The sequence below is a fragment of the Triticum dicoccoides genome, chromosome 3A (genome assembly GCF_002162155.2).
Source record: "Triticum dicoccoides isolate Atlit2015 ecotype Zavitan chromosome 3A, WEW_v2.0, whole genome shotgun sequence".
NCBI classification, from domain to species: Eukaryota; Viridiplantae; Streptophyta; class Magnoliopsida; order Poales; family Poaceae; genus Triticum; species Triticum dicoccoides.
In genome coordinates, this window is record NC_041384.1 from 462,355,757 (window position 1) to 462,366,964 (window position 11,208).

Sequence of the window (11,208 nt, forward strand, 5' to 3'; positions counted from 1 at the left end):
CTACATACTTCCTGTATCGGTCAATGTTCCTCTCCTAACCACCTTAGGAAGCTATCGGTTTCCAACACACGTTCATTCTTTCTCTCCATGTTTCGATCTCTAAGTCTCTCAACTACACAACCCCTTTTCCCACTCTGTTACCAAATGTATTTACCTCACACACCCGCCATTGCACCCCATGTCGAGCTCTCTCTCTCCCCTATCCCTCTCACCCTCTCACGCTAAATACATGCATTGCCTATCTAGCCCCCTCAACCTCTCGTGTGCACGCACGCACGTTGTATATCTAGGTCACTCCCTCTAGACTGTCTCACTCTTTCTTCCGCACGGCGGGCCACATTCGCTCAATCTCGCTCTTTTTATCTGAGTCTCATTTAACCTCGTTTCTTTCACACACAAATGATATATCTCCCTGTTCGGGCCTCGATCGACACACTCTATACTCTCTCACACAGACTGTCTATCTAGGTCAGTCCATCCAAGCCGCCGCCACTCTTTTAACCTCATGGTGGGCCACGCTCACTCAATCTCTCTCTCTCTCTCCGTATGTCTCGATTGACCTTGCTCTTTCTCGGACACAAACGATATATCACCATGTTTGAGCCCAATTCGACCTATTCACATTGTATACTCTCTCACGCACATCGTCTATCTAGGTCACTCTCTCCAACCCGTCTCACTCTTTCGATCGCATGGCGACCCTATGTGATCGATTGACCTTGCTTCCTCCCACGCACAAAATATATCTACACGTCTGTGACTAGATCATCTCTCAAGCTCTATCTTACAACCCTCACCCTTGCCAAAAAGCTCAATCGGACAATATATCTCCAGAGCATATATATTTGTTCAATGAATGTCGGACCACACTCACTTTGTCTCTCTATCTATATGTCTCTCGATTGACCTCGCTTTCTCACACCATATCTTCCACGTGTTGAAGCTACTACCTCTCCATCCCTCGCAAAGCCGGAGCTATTTACATTGCGTGGGGCACTCCAACCTTGGATTAATTTTTGTAGGCATTTGTTCCAGTCGGTTTAGATTATATTTTCGTAGCATTCGGCCCACAACTACTCCAAACACCGTTGCAACCCACGCAACTCCCCTAGTTGATTTCCCTCTGGCTCGGTCATTGCTCTCTCGCACATCCTTTCTCGCCTTCAATGTCGCACCATGGTATTATTGAAAAAACTATGTTGCTCTCTTTAATTATTATAAATAAGCTACAAAACTACACACCGATAGTCCACTTGGAATGGAACAAATTTCGACCCACAAATTAAAGTGCTACAAACTACACACCAAGGGGCCCACATGTCATGAAACAAATTTGGACCCATATACAAATTAAAAAATAAAGGACGAGGATCGAACATGCGACCGAGCCTTCAAGCCGCACGTCAATAGGCAACATAAGTAGAATAGCAATGTTTGTTGTACCCCCTTTGTTCACATAATGTTTTTATATTACCATAGCCTAACTAATGGATAACATGTAATATTATTTTTAGTACTATTCGCCTTCACTTACTGGTGGGTTCCATGTGTGGTCTCTCTCTCTCTCTCATCCCCTTCTGCGTTTAGACGCATGGGCAAACAGGAAGAACTCGTGGGTGATGTTGCCGTTGACCATATCTGGACGCGTTCACAAGTCACGGCACCAGTTTCACGTACTAGCAGCACTAGTCAGTGTGTACATGCAATGCACGTTAATTTGGAAGTATATTAAGTGCATGCGGATATTAACTACTAGGATATTATTTGCGTGTTGTCATGTGATTAGCACTATTTTTGGCATGAAATTAACTGCACGCTAAACGTGTTGAGCGCTCGACAATGAAGCAGTCTAGGTCATTGGATGACAAGGAATACATGTGGCTTCATGATGTTTTATATTTAATTTGATATGGCTCTAGCAGAACATTCAATCGATCAAACCATACATTTCATTCAGTCTGACTCCGACTTTAAATTATACGATGATTGATATAAAATAAATGGAAATGATAAATGTTCGGATTTTAAGCATGGCAATCCGAACGTTTTTCATGGCAAATTTAGATTACGCGGCGGCGGCAGGGGCGTCTCGCGGTGGGAAGCGGCTCCTCTGCCGTGCTCTATGTGTCATCGGGCCACTGACCGACGGTGACGACGCTGTCTTGCGCCGTTGTTGGCGTACTCCTGGACGTTGGCCTAGCTTCAAGGAAGGCCAAAATGTTTTGTACTTCAGAGCGAGTCAACTGGCGGGAGGAGGCGACTGGCGTTGGTGCAAGGAAGCGGTTAACAGCGGCCATCCATGCCGCTGAGGGGGGCACTGGCACCCGCGCGGGGACAGGCGCTGTCAACGGTGCGGCGGAGACATTCGTGTGCACGGGCACCGGCACGGGAGTGCATGTTAGTGCACGCGCAGACGCATACGCTGGCAGGTGCACAGGCACCGGCACGGGCGTGCGCGTCAGTGCACGCGCAGATGCATGCGCTGGCAGGTGCATGGGGATGGGTGATGGCGCAGTCGGGGCGACGGGAGCCGGAACGGGAGCGGGGACAGGCGCGACGTCTTCCCGCAAGGCTAGTTCAAGCTCGTCCCAAAGTGCCTTATGTTCTTGAGACTCCAGCTGGGTGTCTTCCTCAGGAAACTGGAACACTAAGGGCAGACCATCGTGATGCGGCATGGCGTACGTTTAGGTCAGGCTAGTTGGAGGTAGACGACAGGAGAATCGGAGAGGAAGAGAGAGGATTGTAGCGATACCGGGTAGTGCGAGGTTGATTTTAAACTGCAGCACCAGCGACATTAAAAGTGGGAGCAGTTGGGACGACAGTGGGCGACGGAGCCTGGTCAAAGGGCTCGCCTCCCGGTGAGCCTGCACAGCGGTCTGCTCGGACGCCTGCCTGACAGCCGGTGCAGCGGTCTGCTCGCACGCCTCCCGTCGACTCACACGCTTGCTCGGACGGCACTTGCCGATGAGAAGCAGGGACTCGTGGCGGCACGTAAACGCCCACGGTTTCAATAGTGAAAGCGTTCGCCTTAACGTGACTGGTCTTTGTTCCAAAATACCTTGGCTCTTCATTTGTGCAACTTGTCATAAGCAGCTTGTCTCAAATTGAAGAAAAAACTTACGAAGTAATATTTGTGCCATATCACGTGACCATGCTTAGTTTCAAGAATTTATGCTCACTTTTGGATTTTCTGAAATTTAAGATCCAGGATTCGAAACAATATCATAACCTACATCATGCAATAAACTTTCAAGCCGTACATCTGTCCTGTTGTATTTCTTAAGAAAGGATTTGGTCAAACATTTTGCTTAGTTAGACTTCAGACAAGTTATATATGCAGAGTAAAAGGATAATCCCTTCGTACCAGTGCATTGCCTGATATATTAACTCAAGTACTAGGCACGAACAAATGGGCTCAATTCTGTGCTCATCCTGGTGTAGTAGTAGTAGTAGTACTAGGCAATGCAGTTGACGGGTGACCTTGATGAGCGGCGACCGAGGGAATTGAACCGTGCTCGGTATGGTAGGTAACGTTGTATAGTTACTAAAGCATCCCTTCGTTGTTCATCGGTAGTCATTATGGACCGGGGACATGAGGGGAATTTCCTAGGGATGGAATTCTGGCCGCCAGATATTTCGACATGAAACACTGAGGCTCGACAGGTTGGGGTTGCCTAATGTGCGTACCATGCACGCCACTGAAGGACACGAGCCCGTTTTTTTAGGATCAACACGAGCCAAGGTCTGGCTGGTACGCCGTTGGGTCCTACCATTCGAGAATACGAAAGGAACCTTTTAAATTGCCAAACGAATCTATGTGTATTACAATACCCGTATTTTCCTTGCAAATACTAATCTCAACGTGGTAATTGATTTATGACGAGTTGTTGAATTAGAGTGAGTTTGTGATATAGTGATCTCAATGTGGATTTCACATTTCATGGTATCCCTAGTAAGTTTTCCAATGCAAATTCAAATTTAAAATATGAACAATATGGAGGTGAGAAAACTTTGTATGTATCAAGCATATGACCACACACACACAGAGACACACACACACACACATGCACGGACACAACAACAATCCAATAAGTATAGTGTATCTATTTTTCCAAACCATGCATGTATGACACGAACTCAAAAATACTCCTTCTATTCCTAAATATTAGTCTTTTAGAGAGTTCAACAAGTGACTACATACAGAGCAAAATGAGTGAATCTAGACTCTAAAATATGTCTATATGCATCCGTATGTGCCAGTCCATTTGAAGCCTCTAAAAAGACTAATATTTAGGAACGAAGGGAGTAAAATGTAAGAAATCCATGGTCCTCAGTTCAATATTTAAAATGAACATGAAACTGAAACATGAATATTAAGTCTAGTACTACAGTACATGCAAATGTTGTGTTTAGGCAGAGGTATGATTGTCGGGGGTCAACCCCTCGACCTTAGATAAAATTGTGGAGCTCTGTTTAGGGTTGTTTAGATTATATTTGTCCCCACCCTCCCAACCACCGATTGGTTGTGCACCCCCACCCCTCCTCCCTGGGAGAATATCATGTGCCTCCATACCTTAGATGCTATATGCCGATACGAGTTGCTTGGAGCTTGTAGATCTGAGATATAGCAGCTCACATGATGTGTCTTAATATTTTTGCAGGAAACCTTGATGAGTCTGAGAATTACACACAATTTGTACAAAAACTACTTAGATGCCCTTTGATCCCATATCCAACGACCTCGAAGCTCGTATCACTGTAGCATCTAAGATGAAGGAGAACATCATATTCTCCTGTATGTAAGAATATCATGTGCTACCACACCTTAGATGCTTTGGTGATACAAGCTCTTCGGAGGCGTTGGATTTGTGACCCAACACCTCCTCGGTGGTTCGAATGGTTTTTTGCAGAAAAGCCCCAAAAGAGTTTGGTCACTACTTACAAGCACGAAGACTGTTCAGATGCCATTCGATCTCAGATCAAACGACCTCCAAGCTCATATCACTGTAGCATCCAAGCTGCGATAGCACCTTATGTTTTCTCGCACAGGGAGAGTATGAGGTGCTCCCGCACCATAGATTCTATGGTGATACGAGTTCACTGAGATCTAACAACCCACAGTAGGAGGTTTGAATGTTTTTGCAATATACGGCTGATAGAGTTTGGGAAATGCGCAGAAAGTACAAGTACTACGCATGTGCCATCTGATCACTGATCATACGACCTAGATGCTCATATCACCGTAGCGGGTAATTAAGCTACGGGGAGCACCTAATATGAGCACCAGGGAGCTGTTGGATCAAAGATGCAGCGGCACACATGAGGCCTGAATGTTTTATTTGCAAAAAAACCTTTGGAGAGTTTGGAAATTGCGCATAATTACAAAGACTACTCCCAAGCCATTGGATCTCACTTCCAACGGTGTAAAAACTCGTATCACCATAGTATCTAAGCTGCGGGGTGGATGTGATATTCTATGCCGCTATCTTTTTTGTTCGTAAACTTGCAAAATACGTGTAACTTGTGTCGTTACTTGTCTAACCGCACAAAGTGTTTGTTCAAAAAAACCATCCTACACTGAAATATCGGAACAACACACGGGGGTCCCACTTGTCATTAATCAAATTTGGAGCTAAAACTAACAAATCTGAAAGACGAGATTCGAACTGGCAACCTGGACTACAAAGCGTAAGTCGATAGCCTGAAAAAACGAACGGTTGTTGGCTTTGTCCCATAACTTGATTTTATACAGTACTTGCGTTGAGTAGAGTAGAGGGAGTGCCTCGTCGACACGTGCATGACCGTTGTCTCACTTACTGGTGGGTCCCAGGTCTGCGATCTCAATCTCTCTTCTCTCCATCATCTAACCTTTGCACGGGCACACACGAAGAGCGGCGCTAGCTTGCCGTGGTGTTATTACAACTAAAAAAAGCTTGGAAAATAGAAGAATCTCCTAGAACAAGAGACGTTGTGGCTGGTCGAGACGGAGCTAACCACACCTATCCTCTATGCTACGTTTGCATGATGAAGCTGTGTGGCTAGTGGGGTGTTTTCGACCGACTGGCTGGGTCTCGAGGTCGAACCATAGGTACTACGTCTGATACAGTATATTTCTACACGCACATTTTTCCTCCGTGCCGAGACGTGGCACACCCTACCGCACGGTTTCGGTGTCCTCCCAGGTGGTGCATGCATATATTCTTCCTGACGTGGGATGCCCTACCGCGCGTTTTCTGGGTCCTCCTCGGTCGTAGCGCCGAAGCAAGTAAATGAGTCGTCAAATCACGAAAGACCACGTTTCCTACCGAGTACATCAGTGAAGCACGGTGGCTAGCTAGTTGGGCTAGTTCGACCGATTAGCTAGGCCGCCGCCACATTTGTTTTTTCACCCCTTTTTTTATCTACTTGCCGGTAGGTAAATTTAAATATCCACCATGGCGTTGCTCTAGTGTTTGGGTGCGGCAGGATTTTTAATTTTTTGATTGACGGGAGCAGGCACGGCAGGATTTTTAATTTTTTGATTGACGGGAGCAGGCGTGGTAGCAATTAGTCACGATGACTCCGCCTATAAAAACCCACTGCTCCCTGATGTGAGAAGTCGTCGACTGGTGTTTTACCGTGGTGAAAACCAAAAGATTCTCCGCTCCCTCCGCCTTCTCGTAGATTGCATTGCCTTTCAGTCGTTTCGCCCCCTTTGCTTCCTCTCCCCATTGCTTCTACCTGGTGCCATGGCGGCGCAGCAGATCACGGAGTCCGAGGTGAGGCGCCTGACACTGGCTCCTGTCGACCAGCAGCGGGCGGTTGCACCCTGCATCACCAACGTCGTGCACCTCGAGAAGCAGAGGGACTTCTGTGGTGTTTAGGCGCCCTCTGCATGGGCATGTCCATGTCTCGGCGTAACATGGCCGTTGGATCAAACTCAAATGGTGCAGATCAGTCACTGTAGCACAAAGCGTGTGGGTGTGTTTGGTTGCATTCTCATCTCAATATAGTTGTTTCCTCTTCGTGTATTTTGTCAACCTACTAGTGTGGACTCATGCACCCTTCATGAACTCTGCCAAACACCCAAAAGTGGGTCAAGAAGGGAACTTTTGCTCCCATCCCGTGCACCCTTCATACACCCTGCCTAACACTATTCGTGCTTCATATGGTTCATGTTTCGTGGAGTACTGTAGCACCGTACTCTCTGTGCGCTATGAACCTAGTTCTGTTAACATTGATCTCACCGTTCATTCTCGACCGGACAGTCGAAAAAGCGGTACTATGTTACATATAGGAGTAGTTGACATGCGCACAACATCAATTGTTATCGTCATATCTTACTACATTAGCAACAAGATTGTGTACTACTGACGTATGAACCACTGCACATGCCTAGTAGTAGGAGCACTGTGTATGTTCAAGTGGCTACCGTGTTTCGCACTCCTTCCTCGTAAGAGTGGAAACGCTTGCTGTAATCATTTTTTCTTCAGAAAAACAGTGGAAACGCTCTACCGTGCGGATCCTCCCCCAGCCATGCACTAAATTACTCACTTTCGCCGACGTGTGGGACAGCCAGCACCCGGGTCCATCAGCCATGCACTAAATTACTCCATAGTAGAGTGACGGTAGACTACCGCGATCGAACCGCCACAGTAATGCCCAATGAACCGTCAAATCACAAAACCCCCTCCTTTCCAGCAGTAAGTTGGACGGACAAAGCAACCATCATTTCACTCTTCTCTCTCAGCTTCCTCTCTTGAAGAAAACCCCCACTCGCTTCGCTTCTCCCTCATCTCGTTCCTCCTTTCACTCTTCTCTCTCAGCTTCCTCTCTTGGATGGATGCCGGAGCACCGACCGACGTGATGTCTATGGCTCTGGACAAAACCGTCGAGGCTCATGGTACGAAGAAGCGCAAGCACCCCGCCGAGACTACCGCAGACAAGCTTAAAGCCATCGCCCTGTCCAAGCCCCCCTCTCCGGGATCCCTCATTAAGCAAGTCCAGGTAATGTCTCTTGTTGACGATCTTTTTCTCGATCTCGATCGTGTTTTTTCATCTAACACGCAGTACTAGTACTAGTAGTACAACTTTCTGGGTGATCTTGCATGTGATTTTAGTGTGCCAAATGACGGTTCTAAATTCCTCTTTTGACCAAAACATGCGAGAGGTTGACACTGATTTCTTATAGACTACTTTCGACTACTCCCTCTGTCCCAAATTTCTTGTCTTAGATTTGTGTAGATATGGATGTATCTAATACTAAAATGTGACTTGATACATCCGTATCTAAACAAATCTAAGACAAGAATTTTGGGACGGAGGGAGTACTTTATGAACATCAATGCTACCTTTTAAGAGGGTATATTTGCCTCAGTAACTTGTGTTATGGATATTGCATGTAATCCCTCTGCTCTCATGCCTTTGAAGACATGTTCTAGTGTCTTTGTTCACTCATTTCTGTGCGTATATGTAGTCATATATGGAGTATAATATCGAAAATCATCTTATATTTCTGAACGGAGGTAGTAATAAAATATGGTTTCTGTTTGAATTAGAACCAGGTCCGCGGTGGAGATGAAGTTCTCAAAGTCATGCCGTGTGAACTGGAAGACCTGATGATGAGTTCTACTGCTGAACTATCCAGCTGATGTGTCCTTGTCGCCACGTGTCCTGAACTAGTGTTTTCCTATAGCATTGTTGTCGGGCGTGTTCTCGAGGCTATACTTGACCACAACAATTTCCTGGTTGTGCCTTCGATTATGAATGTGTGGTTCTTGTAAAGCTTCCCAACAAATCTGATGCGGCATGTCTTCATCATCATGTTTATGAGTGGAAAGACCACTCTGTTAGGTTCTCCAAGGTTGACAAGATGGTGATGGTGCATGTAGACATCTCACACGAAGTCCATGGCCTAGTCAGTTATGTGGGGTTATCCCGTAGGTCGGTGGCAAGAAATAGTCTGCAGAGTTTAGTTAGTGCAACTTTGCTTGTCTGTAGTAAGTACTATTGTTCAGTACTTGATTTGTGTTTGTGAACCCTGTATTGTTTATTAGTACTGTCGCTTTTGGTGTGTGGTCAGTCCTGAGAACGGTCTATGTTAATGTCTGTCCACTCAATTCAGTCTGTACATTTTGAAGTATCCAGATCATATTTTTTGTGAGGACGGTTTATCAATTATGGTTACACTCCAATATCTGTATGCATTGCAGGGTTTATCGCACCCACCAGGATTTCCAGTCCCATGGATGTTTGGTCCATACGATTTTTCACGACCTTTGGATTGTCCTGCTTGTGGGAGTAGGCGGGGCCCCTGCATGCCACGCGTAGTTGGACGATCAATCTTCTGTTTAGTACTTCAACATAGTGATTTCCTGGTAAGGATTCACTCGTGTCACATCAAGTAAATCTTATTGATTTGCTGTCTAAATCTTATTGATTTAATGTCATGTTTTCTTCTTTTCCTGCAATTTTACAATGCAGGTTTTGCCATGTGACATTCATCACAGAATAAACCGTTTGGTTTGCTCTATGATGGATATTTTTGTAGGTTTCACTTCTTATGTCGTGTCAGTAACGAAGGCACTGTCCATCACTTATATTACTAGAAAAAATTGGATCAGTCTGTTGTCTGAGTACAAGCTGAATCCCTATGATGAACTGCAGTTTGGTTTAACAAAAACGCCACAATTAGTCCTTCTCGCATTTAAAAGAAATGAAGGAAAAAACTGGATCACAGTCACGGATCCTAGTCAAGTTAGAAAGCTGATCACAGCAGACCAGACACGATCTCTGCTGTCTCGCACAGATCGAGCACCGGCAGTTGCTCTAGGACTGACAGCGGTAGCAGCTCAGTCTGATCCAGCTGAGGATTGGGCACCAACCGCGTCAGCGGATCAGTCTGATCTACCGGAGGATCGGGCATCGATACCGGCACCTGCTCCGACACCGGCACCAGCTCTACAAGGAGCACCATCTCCGGCAGCAGCAGCGGCTTCAGCACTTGCACCAACACTTGCACTTGTATCTGCTCCGGCCCATGCAGTTGCACCGGCAATAGACTGGGCTGCAGTTTGCACTTCATATACCAAAGTCGTTACAAAAACCGACATGTCCACCTTCTTGGTAAGCATTGGCCGCCCAAGTGCTTCGTTCTTTTTCCTTTCCATGTTGTTTCACATGATTCACTGTGTTGATCTAACTGTTTGGGTATGTCTTCTTGTTTGCAGACAGAGAATTCCTAGAGCAACGAGGGAGTCGTTCAACAATCCGGGCGACCGCCGCCAAGTTTCTCTTACCATGCGCAGCCTTGTGGTGAATGAACCTGCTCAATACACCGTAAGTACAAAGGATGGTCGCATGATGATTGATGCTAAAGGATGGTCAAGGTTCAAATCTAAATCATATCTTGTGGTAGGGGATGATGTCAAAATCGAACTTTCTCGGCAAGGAGAGCTTGTCCAAATCAACTTTGAAATTCTTCAGTAGCAGCACGAAACTGCCGAACTGATCTATCCTCCGAGAGATTTTGATGTAATAATCTGGCATGGTGAAACAAGTGTCCTGTGTGTATAAGTAGTATGACAGTATTATTTATCACATGGTATATCATTGATAGAACTGCAACTCTGATTGCTGGTTAGGAACTGTCGTTCGATTTCATTCCAACAACTATCGTGCTTTATTCAATTTTGTGTATTCGCCTTGCGACAGCATCTAAAACCAGCGCCATACCGATCGCTTGCAATATGAAAAGCGCTGAGGTAGAACACATGGGCTCGCAAACATGCAGGGTCGGCCTGCGGCCCAAAGTCCAGAACCGTGAGCCTATCTGAGTATCATATTCTCAGTTGAACCCCATAAAAAAAGCTGAACCCCCATAATGCCCATGCGTTGCAGAGGGAGTATATTTCTCGGCAAGATTTGTATATTTCTTTACAGAGGGAGTATCTCTCTGTCAAAAAATATATTTATGTGTAACTAGTTACTCCTGTCTTTCTACTTCCTTTCGCTGATATGTGGGGCAACCGGCAACGGGGTCCACGTGCCATATGCACAAATTAGAGTGCACAACTTCACGGTAGACACACCCCGGTCGTAGCACCGCAGTAATGCCTAATGAGCCATCAAATCACAACCACCCCTTTCCAGATTTAGTAGTAAGTTGGACGGACGAAGCGACAATATTTCACTGGGCCTGAATCCCCTTCTCCCTCGTCTGCTTGTTTA